Raw genomic sequence first — 15,491 nt, 5'->3', positions numbered from 1 at the left:
AAAGGCTCTTTCCGCATGAAAAAAATGACACTACCGAGCAGAGTGATGAATCACCGCCTTGTGTGGTGATTACCGGAACAAATGTAGCAAAATGTTAATTCATGAAGATCACCGCAAGCGGTGTGAGGTCAGGAAGTACCGCTCCCTCTGATGTGGCAATACCAATGTAAGTGAATGGAGACACACAGACCTCCCAGGCAGCTGCAGCAGAGCGGAACAAGGAGAAATGTATCAACTCGTCAGCTTCCGTGTCTCGGCAAGCCTACCGCCTGCCTACCGCCAGCCTAGTTCAGGGAATCTCCGCACTGCTACCGCACATGGATACATTTTTATGAATGCCCACCCAGAAGTCTAAAATACCGGCAGCGGTGTTTTCCCGCATTGATTCCCCTTACCGACAGCTCCTTTATGAATGATAGCCAATTTATGTGTGGCGGAAAACTAACACTGCACATCACTCTGAACACACCATCCCCACTGCCAAATATGGTGGTGGCAGTATCATGATCTGGGGGTGCTTCTCTTCAGCAGGGACAGGGAAGCTGGTCAGAGTTGATGGGAAGATGGATGGAGCCAATAACAGGGCAATCTTGGAAGAAAACCTCTTGGAGTCTGCAAAAGACTTGAGACTGGGGCGGAGGTTCACCTTCCAGCAGGAAGGGCTGCTGAATAATTACGCACACCCCACTTTGCAGTTATTTATTTGTAAAAAAATGTTTGGAATCATGTACTGTATGATTTTTGTTCCACTTCTCACGTATACACCACTTTGTGTTTTCACGTGGAATTCCAATAAAATTGATTCACGTTTGTGGCAGTAATATGACAAAATGTGGAAAACTTCAAGGGGGCCGATTACTTTTGCAAACCACTGTATATGCACACACAAGTGTGTGTGTACCCCGGGTGGGCATAGAGTTAATTATGCACTTAGATCTTCCTGATGGTATATTGCCAATGTGTAAAATAGGGGATAAATCTGATTATCTTTCTCCTGCAGTATGTTGGCAGAGAGAGGAGAAAGATTGTCTCCTATGCTGTGGGTGTGGGGTGGGTAATATAAGGGGGGGGGGGGGGTATTTGGGTTCACAGAGGGGAAGGATCTGGGAGGGGGGCCGGGCTGGACTAGTATTGTAGTATAGAGGAGCGTGGGGTCATATAGAGTGTATTTATATCATCACCTTGACCGGGTGCCTCTTAACCCTACCGAACCTAGTATTACAAATGTGCAGCTGTCACACACACAGGTACTTTGAACAGGTATGCAGTGACTAGTATTACAAATGTGCAGCTGTCACACATACATAGGTACCGTGAACAGGTATGCAGTGACTAGTATTACAAATGTGCAGCTGTCACACACACAGGTACCATGAACAGGTATGCAGTGACTGGTATATATAACACTGCGTGCTGCTGTCACGCAGGTGCAGTAAACATGAACAGTTATGCAGTGACTGGTATTACAAATATGCAGCTGTCCCACACAGGTGCAGTGAAAAGGTAGTCACTGAATGTGCTGGGCCTTGCACAGTATAGCAATTAGGGTTGCAACGGTATGAAATTCCACGGTATGATAACCATAAAAAAAAATATGGTATTATGGTATACGGTATTGTAGAATTATTTGGACCCGCCCCCCCCCCCCCCCCTGTAGCCAGTAGCAGGTGCTCGCAGCATAGGTAGCCAGGGACAGGTGTAGTCAGTAGTAGGTGCTCGCAGCATAGGTAGCCAGAGATAGGTGTAGTCAGTAGTAGGTGCTCGCAGCATAGGTAGCCAGTGACAGGTGTAGCCAGTAGTAGGTGCTTGCAGCATAGGTAGCCAGTGTCAGGTGTAGTCAGTAGTAGATGCTCGCAGCATAGGTAGCCAGGGACAGGGTGTAGTCAGTAGTAGGTGCTCGCAGCATAGGTAGCCAGGGACAGGGTGTAGTCAGTAGTAGGTGCTCGCAGCATAGGTAGCCAGTGATGGATGTAGCCAGTAGCAGGTGCTCGCAGCATAGGTAGCCAGAGATAAGTGTAGTCAGTAGTAGGTGCTCGCAGCATAGGTAGCCAGAGATAGGTGTAGTCAGTAGTAGGTGCTCGCAGGATAGGTAGCCAGGGACAGGTGTAGCCAGTAGTAGGTGCTCGCAGCATAGGTAGCCAGGGACAGGTGTAGTCAGTAGTAGGTGCTCGCAGGATAGGTAGCCAGTGACAGGTGTAGCCAGTAGTAGGTGCTCGCAGCATAGGTAGCCAGAGATAAGTGTAGTCAGTAGTAGGTGCTCGCAGCATAGGTAGCCAGGGACAGGGTGTAGTCAGTAGTAGGTGCTCGCAGGATAGGTAGCCAAGGACAGGGTGTAGTCAGTAGTAGGTGCTTGCAGCATAGGTAGCCAGGGACAAGGTGTAGTCAGTAGAAGGTGCTTGCAGCATAGGTAGCCAGAGAAAGGTGTAGCCAGTAGTAGGTACTCGCAGCATAGGTAGCTAGAGATAGGTGTAGTCAGTAGTAGGTACTCGCAGCATAGGTAGCCAGAGATAGGTGTAGCCAGTAGTAGGTGCTCGCAGCATAGCAAGCCAGGGTTAGGTGTAGCCAGTAGTAGGTGCTCGCAGGATAGGTAGCCAGGGACAAGTGTAGTCAGTAGTAGGTGTTCGCAGGATAGGTAGCCAGGGTTAGGTGTAGCTAGTAGTAGGTGCTAGCAGGATAGGTAGCCAGGGACAGGTGTAGTCAGTAGTAGGTGCTCGCAGGATAGGTAGCCAGGGTTAGGTGTAGCTAGTAGTAGGTGCTAGCAGGATAGGTAGCCAGGGACAGGTGTAGTCAATAGTAGGTGCTCGCAGGATAGGTAGCCAGGGTTAGGTGTAGCTAGTAGTAGGTGCTCGCAGGATAGGTAGCCAGGGACAGGTGTAGTCAGTAGTAGGTACTTGCAGGATAGGTAGCCAGGGATAGATGTAGCCAGTAATAGGTAACCGCAATATAGGTAGCCAGCGATAGGTGGCCGCAGTATAGGTAGTCAGTGATAGGTGTAGTCAGTAGTAGGTGCTCGCAGCATAGGTAGCCAGGGACAAGTGTAGCCAGTAGAGGTGCTCGCAGCATAGGTAGCCAGTGATGGATGTAGCCAGTAGTAGGTGCTCGCAGCATAGGTAGCCAGGGATAGGTGTAGCCAGTAGTAGGTGCTCGCAGCATAGCAAGCCAGGGTTAGGTGTAGCCAGTAGTAGGTGCTCGCAGGATAGGTAGCCAGGGACAGGGTGTAGCCAGTAGTAGGTGCTCGCAGGATAGGTAGCCAGGGACAGGGTGTAGCCAGTAGTAGGTGCTCGCAGGATAGGTAGCCAGGGACAGGTGTAGTCAATAGTAGGTGCTCGCAGGATAGGTAGCCAGGGTTAGGTGTAGCTAGTAGTAGGTGCTCGCAGGATAGGTAGCTAGGGACAGGTGTAGTCAGTAGTAGGCGCTCGCAGGATAGGTAGCCAGGGTTAAGTGTAGCCAGTAGTAGATGCTCGCAGCATAGGTAGCCAGAGATAGGTGTACTCAGTAGTAGGTGCTCGCAGGATAGGTAGCCAGGGACAGGGTGTAGCCAGTAGTAGGTGCTCGCAGGATAGGTAGCCAGGGACAGGTGTAGTCAGTAGTAGGTGCTCGCAGCATAGGTAGCCAGAGATAGGTCAGTTTAGACTTACCTGGTAAAGATGTTTCTAAACATCTCAGTGTACGGCAGGAAAAGGAGAGACTCCAGGCTCCTCCTCCAAGGGAAACACAATTGACAAGAAGTTTAAAAGGCCCCCACCCCCTGCTACCCTCAGTATATAGACAAGAAATCCGGCCAATGAGACACCCAAATGTGACCCAGACTCCTGTCTACTGCTCAATCCACACCAAAACAGTGCAAAAAAAGTCAGGAAGAAAGGATAGAAGGCAGCATAGAGGGAGGGATGTAGTATGCCGTACACTGAGATGTTTAGAAACATCTTTACCAGGTAAGTCTAAACTGACCTTTCTCTAACCATCTCAGTGTACGGCAGGAAAAGGAGAGATAGGCAAGTAACCACCTACTCATATGAGGGAGGGACTGCTGCCTGAAGCACCTTTCGACCAAAATGTTGGCCCTGACTGAAGAAGAGTCCCATCTAAAATGCATATCTGGACCAATCAGTCTTTGGTTCTCCCAAAAAGCTTATCACTTCAATTCTCTGTAGATTGAAGATTGAAAATAATGCAAGGCAAACAGGCCTATGCGAATGAGCGCACGGCTAACAGGCCTATGCGAATGAGCGCACGGCTAACGAGCCTATGCGAATGAGCGCACGGCTAACGAGCCTATGCGAATGAGCGCACGGCTAACGAGCCTATGCGAATGAGCGCACGGCTAACGAGCCTATGCGAATGAGCGCACGGCTAACGAGCCTATGCGAATGAGCGCAAGGCTAACAGGCCTATGCGAATGAACGCAAGGCTAACAGGCCTATGCGAATGAACGCAAGGCTAACAGGCCTATGCGAATGAACGCAAAGCTATCAAGCGTCTGCGAATGAAAGCAAAGCTATCAAGCGTCTGCAAATGAAAGCAAAGCTATCAAGCGTCTGCAAATGAAAGCAAAGCTATCAAGCGTCTGCAAATGAAAGCAAAGCTATCAAGCGTCTGCAAATGAAAGCAAAGCTATCAAGCGTCTGCAAATGAAAGCAAAGCTATCAAGCGTCTGCAAATGAAAGCAAAGCTATCAAGCGTCTGCAAATGAAAGCAAAGCTATCAAGCGTCTGCAAATGAAAGCAAAGCTATCAAGCGTCTGCAAATGAAAGCAAAGCTATCAAGCGTCTGCAAATGAAAGCAAAGCTATCAAGCGTCTGCAAATGAAAGCAAAGCTATCAAGCGTCTGCAAATGAAAGCAAAGCTATCAAGCGTCTGCAAATGAAAGCAAAGCTATCAAGCGTCTGCAAATGAAAGCAAAGCTATCAAGCGTCTGCAAATGAAAGCAAAGCTATCAAGCGTCTGCAAATGAAAGCAAAGCTATCAAGCGTCTGCAAATGAAAGCAAAGCTATCAAGCGTCTGCAAATGAAAGCAAAGCTATCAAGCGTCTGCAAATGAAAGCAAAGCTATCAAGCGTCTGCAAATGAAAGCAAAGCTATCAAGCGTCTGCAAATGAAAGCAAAGCTATCAAGCGTCTGCAAATGAAAGCAAAGCTATCAAACGTCTGCAAATGAAAGCAAAGCTATCAAGCGTCTGCAAATGAAAGCAAAGCTATCAAGCGTCTGCAAATGAAAGCAAAGCTATCAAGCGTCTGCAAATGAAAGCAAAGCTATCAAGCGTCTGCAAATGAAAGCAAAGCTATCAAGCGTCTGCAAATGAAAGCAAAGCTATCAAGCGTATGCAAATAAATACAAGGCTTAACAAGCTTCTGCAAAAGAAGTCAAGTCTTGCGAGCCTATGCACATGAAAGCAAGGTTAACAAGCATATGCAAATAAATACTAATGAATGCAAATGCAAGGCTGACAATCTTCTGTAAATTGAAGCAAAGCTATCATGCATATGTAAATAAAAGCAAAGCTGACAAGTATATGCAGATAAATGCAAGGCTTAACAAGCCTCTGCAAAAGAAATCAAGTCTTGCAAGCCTATGCAAAATGAAAGCAAGGCTAACAAGCATATGCAAAGAAAATCAAGGTTAACAAGTCTCAGCAAATAAATGCAGGGCTAACCAGCCTAAGCAAATTATAATCTGCACACGAATGCAAATCAGGGGACCACCTGAAATTATTCAGAGATTTGTTGGGTGAAAGTTTCTATACCCCTAATTCTGTCAATCAACTTTATTCCTGTGCAGGCTTGACCAGCTAATTTGTTATAATCCCAGGGAAGCCTATTGTTGCAATGGCAACATTCCACCTTCATCCAGTCCTGCATTATTGCTTGCTTGTTTGGACATAGGAGAAGAAATATCACAAAACATACAAGGGAAACCACTCTAATCTCAGCCATGTGAATGCATTTCCCCAGCAAATAATTATCAGTCCCCACAGCTAGCATGTAACAATCCTATGCAAATGCTAGACCTGAAAATTACTTCTGGAAACTCACAGGAATAGGATCAGGTGTAAGGGCTTTTAGCAATCGCTGAGCCCCATCTGGAGAAAAGAGAAACTTAGGGATTCTAATCTTTGTACTGTCCCCTCAGATTCTCCCCCCAAGCAAATACATGGTAAACGCTACATCACCGTATTGTCTGCCGACAGAGGATCCGCCATGACTTGCAACAGCAACCGCTCAGCCGGCGTCTCTGTTTCCTTCAATATACTGGAGTGATCCGGAAGTACCACATCCTTAAGCTTCTGCTGTGATCACTTCCTACGGCTGCTGGAGGACGGCGTTGTCCATATACAAAAATCTTGGTGCCGTCTCATCCTAGCCGTCTCCCCCTTGTCAGATGCCACTGTGCACCCGCGTGCACTCACCGCTCAAACTGCCCACCTGGCCGAGCTAAGTGAGATCATCTGCGACCCTTCAGGTTACCGAAGGGGGGAGATTCCCAGCGTCATAACACACACAGACATGATGACCACCTGGGAACAGAAGCACTATGTCTAACTATTGCAGGCAGGATAAACTTCCCAACGCCTGATCACAGGCCAGGATGGGATCTTATCCCAAACAAACTGCTCTGCATAGCTACACAAAGTCGCCAAATAGATAAATAAACTAAAGCTGTCAACTGTGTCCTCGGCAGGCCGGAAACACAAGATACTGAGGGTAGCAGGGGGTGGGGGCCTTTTAAACTTCTTGTCAATTGTGTTTCCCTTGGAGGAGGAGCCTGGAGTCTCTCCTTTTCCTGCCGTACACTGAGATGGTTAGAGAAAGGTGTACTCAGTAGTAGGTGCTCGCAGGATAGGTAGCCAGGGTTAAGTGTAGCCAGTAGTAGATGCTCGCAGCATAGGTAGCCAGAGATAGGTGTACTCAGTAGTAGGTGCTCGCAGGATAGGTAGCCAGGGACAGGGTGTAGCCAGTAGTAGGTGCTCGCAGGATGGGTAGCCAGGGTTAGGTGTAGCCAGTAGTAGGTGCTCGCAGGATAGGTAGCCAGGGACAGGTGTAGTCAGTAGTAGGTGCTCGCAGGATAGGTAGCCAGGGACAGGTGTAGTCAGTAGTAGGTGCTCGCAGGATGGGTAGCCAGGGTTAGGTGTAGCTAGTAGTAGGTGCTCGCAGGATAGGTAGCCAGGGACAGGTGTAGTCAGTAGTAGGTGCTTGCAGGATAGGTAGCCAGGGTTAAGTGTAGCCAGTAGTAGGTGCTCGCAGGATAGGTAGCCAGGGTTAGGTGTAGCCAGCAGTAGGTGCTCGCAGCATAGGTAGCCAGGGATGGGTGTAGTCAGTCGAAGGTGCTCGCAGCATAGGTAGCCAGAGATAGGTGTAGCCAGTAACAGGTGGCTGCAGCAGAGAGAGCCGGGGGGGAGGGGACGCAGCAGCAGGGATAAATACTCACATGCTGGCAGCCAGGTCTTTCACCGATGTACGGGCTTTCATTGTACTTCATGTTCTTGCATCATCTTGTAATAGCACCCAGGGGGCGCTGTTTCAAGGAAATGTGATGCAAGAACAGGAAGTACAATGAAGCCCGGGTACATCGGAAAGGACGGAGCTGGCTTCTTGCAAGTGAGTATTTGTATCCCTGCCGCTATCCGTGCACTTGTCGCTGTATCGCATCCCCGCCGCCCCACCCTGTCGGTCGCCCCGCCCCCTAAATCTGGTAAAACGAGATTGTGCACGGTATCGTAATACCGGTATATCGCGGCAACCCTAATAGCAATTACCAAGGGCCAGCTGCGACTGACAGGGATGTACATGCAAGTGTCAGTGGGCCACACACATACACAAAAAAAATAGGATAATAGGAGAATAGCTCAGCTCGTCCAGAACGATAGGGAGCAGCACCAGTGAGTTTAGTGGCAACAGGAAGAGCCGTCATTCGACGCTCCTGGTGCCCAACTCACCCGCAGCGTACAAATACTAAGGGCTCAGATACACTATATGCGCTTTTCTGAGCACTTTTAGCTTTTTTAAAAACGCTCCCATTGATTTACATTAAAATCATGGTAAAATTGCAATTGCTGTAAAATCACTCACAAATGCGCATATCAGGGGCGTAACTAGAAGTCCCCGGGCCCCCCTGCAAGAATTTTGATTCACAAAAGAGAGCTAACTGTTAGCACGCCCATTTTCGTGCAAAATCATAATCGTTTGCACGTGGAAACGATAACGATTTTGCGTGAAAATTCATGTTTGCAAGCAAAAATTCACGATCGCGCGCAAACGGCCGTGCTAACAGTTAGCACTCTTGTGAATCAAGCCCTATCTGTATTGCAGTCCCACATCAGACAGAGACTACTTGCCTGTAATAGGACTCCTGTCCCTGCCAGTCTCACACGCAAGTCAGAAAGCAGCCCTCCTGGAGTCTAGGGACTGTCAAAAACTTTTCAACTTGTTTAACACCTTATCCACACATGCAGTCATTATAACAATGGGGAGAGACCAGACAGATTTTTGACCATGGACCCTCCAGGCAAGCTCTGCATCATGCTGTGTATATTTACCAGCTTGCCTGACCTCTAATTGCACTTTATCAGCTAGTCTCTATGGTGGGTACTACACACAAGCTACAAATGTAGCTGGTCGCTAGCACATGGGAGCGTGTGCGCGACAGATCGGCGACAGGTCCCTCCGCATACACACGGCGGAAGAGGGATTAGTGATGCGACGGAAGCTGTCGCCGACGTTCCTCCCCCCCCCCCCCCCGCAAGCTCTGTGTATTGCCTATGGGTTGCTGTCACTAGTCCGCATACACACGCGGGCTAGCGGCAAAGTTGCGGCGGCGGCGCCAATCGCCCGGCGACAGCTCTGAGTAGCGATGGTTCGGGCGCGTGCACCATACACACGGACGACCTGTCGCCGCAACACGCGCGTTCCACGTGGTTGCGGCGACAGTTGTAGCCCGTGTGTATATTGTTTCACATTGCCTTACAACAACAAACCTGAATACACCAGGCATTGGACCGGCCCTAAATGACTGAATGAAAGGCAGCCTGGGGGGGGCAATCGCCCCCCTTCCCCCTGGCCAGTCCTCGCCTGGACAGTTGGGAGCTATGCTATTCTCTATCTATTTTAAACTTCAAATCCATGGTGAATCTATCATTCTGAGTGAAGGTGGATATGGTGTGGCAAGAGGGAGGCCAGCAGGAGGGATGCCAGCTGCAGGCCCATAGAAGCTATATATAGACCCTGTAATTAAGGTCTATGGATTTCTGGTAAACGTATCTATGATCTTAGTGGTGTTTTTGGTGGAGGATCTCAAGAGTCAGTGCTGAAGTGTTTGACTACTGCAGTCAAACAGATCATAAGGGCTGCCAGGCAACTGGTATTTAAAACATAATAATATGGAATCCTCCATATTCTTCTCACTTCAGTTGTCCTTTTAAAGGGAAGGTTCACGCAGGAGCTAAAAAAATAAAAATCCACATTCAATTACCTGGGGCTTCCTCCAGCCCATGGTAGGCAGGACGTGCCCTCGCCGCCGCTCCGCAGGCTCCCGGTCTTCGGTGGCGCACCCAACCTGGCCAGGCCCGGCTGCGAGGTCGGGCTCTTCTGCGCTCCAAAATGCGCCTCACGGGGGCGCGCTGACGTCAGACGTCCTCCAGACTGTACTGAGCAGGCGCAGACCTACTGCGCCTGCGCAGTACAGCCCAGAGGACGTCCGATGACATCAGCATGCACCAGTGACACGCACGTTGGAGCGCAGAAGAGCCCGACCTCGCAGCCGGGCCTGGCCAGGTTGGGTGCGCCACCGAAGACCGGGAGCCTGCGGAGCGGCGGCGAGGGCACGTCCTGCCTGCCACGGTGCTGGAGGAAGCCCCAGGTAAGTGGATTTGGATATTTTTTTTTTTTTTTAGCTCCTGCGTGAACCTTCCCTTTAAAGGGAACCAGAGACGCTGCACTGAAAATGAAATAAAGATTTCATACATACCTGGGGCTTCTTCCAGCCCCATAAGCCTGGATCGCTCCCACGCCGCCATCCTCCGCTCCCTGGATCCGCCGGTACCGGGTCCCGTCACTTCCGGCGGACGCGGCCAATTGTCCGCATCACAGGGGCTCCCAGCATACCCTTACGCGTGTGGTTGAGCAGTATGCAGCCGGAAGCGTAATGGTATGCTGGGAGCCCCGGTGATGCGGACAATTGGCCGCGTGCTGACGCCGACTGACGGAAACTACGGGACCTGGAACTGGCTGATACAGGAAGCGGAGGACGGCGGCGTGGGAGCGATCCATGCGTATGGGGCTGGAGGAAGCCCTAGGTATGTATATAATCTTTTTCCTGGCGTCTCTGGTTCCCTTTAAGCTTTGCATGATTTACATCTATTCCTAAATTATTAGTGACCGTGTAGCACTACGGATATGAAGAATGCCATATTTATTTACATTAAAGTAAGGGTTGGTTGGTTTACACTTGCTTAAAAAACGTATCCATTCGCAACATTTTTTTTAAGCTCCGCTTGGCGCAGGACACGGATCCTAATGGTAAAAACAGGATCCGTCTCAACTTCTTAAACGTATCCGTTTGGCTCGTTGTACTAATCCAGTGACCTGCAAACTTGGCTCACCAGCTGTTAAAGGGCAACTGTAGTGAGAGGTATATGTAGGCTGCCTTATTTATTTCCTTTTAAACAATACCAGTTTCCTGGCAACTCTGCTGCTCTATTTGGCTGCAGTCATGTCTAAATTGGGCCAGAAACAAGCATGCAGCTAATCTTGTCAGGTTTGTCAGAAACAACTGATCTGCTGCATGCTTGTTCAGGGTCAATGGCTAAAAGTATTAGAGGCAGAGGATCAGCAGGGAAGCCAGGCAACTAGAATTTATTAAATGGAAGTAAATATGGCAGCTTCTATATACCTTCAACTACAGTTCTCCTGTAGTTGTAGTTTAAGGAACTACAAATCCCACAATGCATTGCAGAAGTCTGACAGCCACACTCATGATTCATTAAGGCAAATGCATTGTTGGACTTGTAGTTCCTTAACAGCTGGAGAACCAAGTTTGCAGATCACTGGGCTAAGAGGAAGGCAGAGTCCGAACTTGGCACATTTAGCTGGACGGGAAAATGTATGCTATGAAATTGGGTTGAAATGGTAAGAAATTCCATGGCAAGATAACCGTCTAAAAAATTGCCACTGTATTAGGGTATTATACAATTATTTGGACCCAGGGCCCCTCCATCCCAGTGTGGGGTGCCCCACTCCCTCGGCATACATATGATTAAGCTGCCGGGAGATTTGGGGCACTGGTTAAAACTGTAAAAAGGCTCACCCTGCTCCTGCAAAAGTCCTGGTGGTGTTAGAGATAGGTGTAGCCAGTAATAGGTGGCCGTAGCATAGGTAGCCAGTAATAGGTGGCCTCAGCATAGGTAGCCAGGGATAGGTGTAGCCAGTAGTAGGTGGCCGCAGCATAGGTAGCCAGGGATAGGTGTAGCCAGCAGTAGGTGGCCGCAGAATAGATAGCCAGGGATAGGTGTAGCCAGTAATAGGTGGCCGCAGCATAGGTAGCCAGGGATAGGTGTAGCCAGTAGTAGGTAGCGCAGCATAGGTAGCCAGGGATAGGTGTAGCCAGTAGTAGGTGGCCGCAGCATAGGTAGCCAGTGGTAGGTGGCGCAGCATAGGTAGCCAGTGGTAGGTGGCGCAGCATAGGTAGCCAGGGATAGGTGTAGCCAGTAGTAGGTAGCGCAGCATAGGTAGCCAGGGATAGGTGTAGCCAGTAGTAGGTGGCCGCAGTATAGGTAGCCAGGGATAGGTGTAGCCAGTAGTAGGTAGCGCAGCATAGGTAGGCAGGGATAGGTGTAGCCAGTAATAGGTGGCCGCAGTATAGGTAGCCAGGGATAGGTGTAGCCAGTAGTAGGTAGCGCAGCATAGGTAGCCAGGGATAGGTGTAGCCAGTAGTAGGTGGCCGCAGAATAGATAGCCAGGGATAGGTGTAGCCAGTAATAGGTGGCCGCAGCATAGGTAGCCAGGGATAGGTGTAGCCAGTAGAAGGTGGCCGCAGCATAGATAGCCAGGGATAGGTGTAGCCAGTAATAGGTGGCCGCAGCATAGGTAGCCAGGGATAGGTGTAGCCAGTAGTAGGTGGCCGCAGCATAGGTAGCCAGGGATAGTTGTAGCCAGTAGTACGTGGCCGCAGCATAGGTAGCTAGGAATAGGTGTAGCCAGTAATAGGGGGGCGTAGCATAGGTAGCCAGTAGTAGGTGGCCACATCATAGGTAGCCAGGGATAGGTGTAGTCAGTAGTAGGTGGCCACAGCATAGGTAGCTAGGATAGGTGTAGCCAGTAGTATGTGGCTGCAGCATAGGTAGCCAGGGATAGGTGTAGCCAGTAGTAGATGGCCGCAGCATAGGTAGCTAGGGATAGGTGTAGCCAGTAGTATGTGGCTGCAGCATAGGTAGCCAGGGATAGGTGTAGCCAGTAGTAGGTGGCTGCAGCATAGGTAGCCAGGGATAGGTGTAGCCAGTAGTAGATGGCCGCAGCATAGGTAGCTAGGGATAGGTGTAGCCAGTAGTACGTGGCTGCAGCATAGGTAGCCAGGGATAGGTGTAGCCAGTAGTAGGTGGCGCAGCATAGGTAGCCAGGGATTAGGTGTAGCCAGTGGTAGGTGGCGCAGCATAGGTAGTCAGGGATAGGTGTAGCCAGTAGTAGATGGCCGCAGCATAGGTAGCTAGGGATAGGTGTAGCCAGTGGTAGGTGGCGCAGCATAGGTAGCCAGGGATAGGTGTAGCCAGTAGTAGGTAGCAGCAGACTAGGTAGCCAGGGATAGGTGTAGCCAGTAGTAGGTGGCTGCAGCATAGGTAGCCAGGGATAGGTGTAGCCAGTAGTAGGTAGCAGCAGACTAGGTAGCCAGGGATAGGTGTAGCCAGTAGTAGGTGGCTGCAGCATAGGTAGCCAGGGATAGGTGTAGCCAGTGGTAGGTGGCGCAGCATAGGTAGCCAGGGATAGGTGTAGCCAGTAGTAGGTGGCTGCAGCATAGGCAGCCAGGGATTAGGTGTAGCCAGTAGTAGGTGGCTGCAGCATAGGTAGCCAGGGATAGGTGTAGCCATTAGGTGGCCGCAGCATAAGGTAGCCAGGATAGGTGCCCGCAGTATAGAGTTGGGGGGGGGGGGGGGTCGCAGCGGCGGGGGTACAAATACTCACTTGCGGGTCCTGCACACATGTACTGGTTTCATTCTTCTTCCGGTTCTTGCGTTTCAGCTCCTTGTAACAGCGCCCAGGGGGCGCTGTTTCAGGAAAATGGGACCCAAAAACAGGAAGAAAAAGCCAGTACACGTGTGCAGGACCCGGCCGGCAAGTGAGTAGTATGTGCCCGTTTGTTTATATGCCCGCCACTAACGTCGCATCTCCACTACGACGTCGCCCCACCCCCAAAACAACGGTAAACCATGATTGTGCAGGATAAGATTACCATGCACAATCAAACCGTCATACCAGTATACTGCGGCAACCCTACAATGAAAGCCTAGCTTACTAGGCTAGCTGCTGTGTCCACTTCACCCATTTTGTAATACCAGGGGCGCCATCACGAATTTTGGGCCCCCTCACACATCATCAGGCCTGGGCCCCCCCTCCCTGCGCCACCCACTGGTTGCTGTGCCTGCCCACTAGCCACCCCACCCCCGTGTCCGTGCGAGAAGTGCACTGTTGCGAAAAATGTGCATGGCTCCGACACTGAAGAAAGCAGCATGCATAGCGTGATGTGGCAAAAAGTGGGCATGGCCATGGGATGTTGTGGGTGGAGCTAAATACTAGCAAAATACAGGTAGTCTCCAGTTAATAAAGGAGATAGGGACTTGCAGCTCCGGTCTTATCCTTTATCCATTCTCTTTTGTCCCCCTCTTTTCTCCCTGTGCCTCTTTTGTCCGCCTCTGTTCCCCCTGTGCCTCTTTTATCACCGTGTTACCTCTAGTCTCCTTCTGCCTCAGCTCGTCCCCCTGCCCTAGCCATGTATAGGTGCCCCCACTATAGGTATCCAGGCATAGGTGTCCCCAGTATAAGTAGCCAGCTATAGGTGGTGCCTCAGTATAGGTTGCCAGGTATAGGTTCCCCCGGTATAGGTATCCAGGCATTGGTGCCCCCAATATAGGTAGCCAGGTATATGTTCCCCGAGTATAAGTAGCCAGCTATAGGTGGTGCCCCAGTATAGGTAGTCTCGTGTTGACGCCCCCAGTGTAGGTAGACTGGTATTGCTGGGGCCCCAGTATAGGCCAGCAAGATACAGGTGCCCCAGTATATGTATTCAACTATAAGTGATGCCCCGGTATAGATTGCCTGGTATAGTTGCCCCAGTATAGGTAGCCTGGTATGGGTGGTACACCAGTATAGGTTAGCCAGGTACAGGTGCCCTCAGTAGAAGTAGGAAGCTATAGGTGCCACAGTACAAGTAGCCAAGTATAGGTGGTGCCCCAGTATAGGTAGTCAGGTACAGGTGGTGCACTCAGTATAGGTAGCTAAGTATAGGTTGTTCCCCAAGTATAGGTAGCCAGGTATAGGGGGTGTCCCAGTATAGATAGCTAGGTATAGGTGGTTCCAGCCCAGTATAGGTAGCCTATAGCCAGATATAGGTGGTTCCCCAGTATAGAAAGTTTGCTGTAGCGAGCTCACTCATCTGCTCCCCACGTTTAAGCGCTGATGCCACTCTTCTCTCGGTGCTGGAACGCGGTGTGCTGGTTAGTTAGCCACAGGCCCGCAGCCAGCACATGCGGCCCTTCCAGCGCTTGGCGGGGGGGGGGGGCAGGGCCCCCAGAAGCCCTGAGCCCCTCACTGCAGTGTCAGTTGCCCCCCCCCATGGCTGCCCTGTGTAATACTCTGGTCCCGCCACCGCTTGGTCCCTCCTATACAGCCTGGTGGCCGGCATAAGCATGGGAATCTTCATCGGGCTGTAGAAGACCAATGGGAATCCTAAGCAACAGAGAGAACTTTCATTGGTTCATGGAGGACTACTGAAAATTCTCTGTTGCTAGGGAGAATATGCCTAATGCAGCCTATGGAGAGCCCCATACTCCTGCCAGCCACCAGACTGAATATGGATGGACCGATTGGCTTCGGGACAGGTGAGCGGCACTGCGGACTTGATTGATGAAGGAGCGGACAAGGAAATTTGTTGCAAGCGGCTGCAAAGTGGGCAGAAAGCAACCACCGGCCCTAATGTGTAGTAATGCGCTAATGGTCCTAATTAGCTATTCAACATAAGTCAAAGTAGTATACAAAAGTGATCTGGGCTACGGTATTTGAGCCGTTCGTATTTAAATACTTTAGTTTTATGCAACTGTGTCAAATAAGTGAAATTGAGAATTAATTTAAATAATAATGTCATCAGTGACCATACAACCATACTGTAAATCTGGTACAGCCTTTTGACCAATGCAGGGCATTTATTGGGATCGATTCTCTAAAGCGTGATAACAGCTATCACAGCAGTTATCACGCGAGCTGCCGTGCACAAAGGTTTGCACGCGAACACCA

This window comes from Hyperolius riggenbachi, chromosome 7, assembly GCF_040937935.1.
Source record: "Hyperolius riggenbachi isolate aHypRig1 chromosome 7, aHypRig1.pri, whole genome shotgun sequence".
Lineage (NCBI taxonomy): Eukaryota > Metazoa > Chordata > Amphibia > Anura > Hyperoliidae > Hyperolius > Hyperolius riggenbachi.
This window is presented reverse-complemented; position numbering follows the sequence as displayed.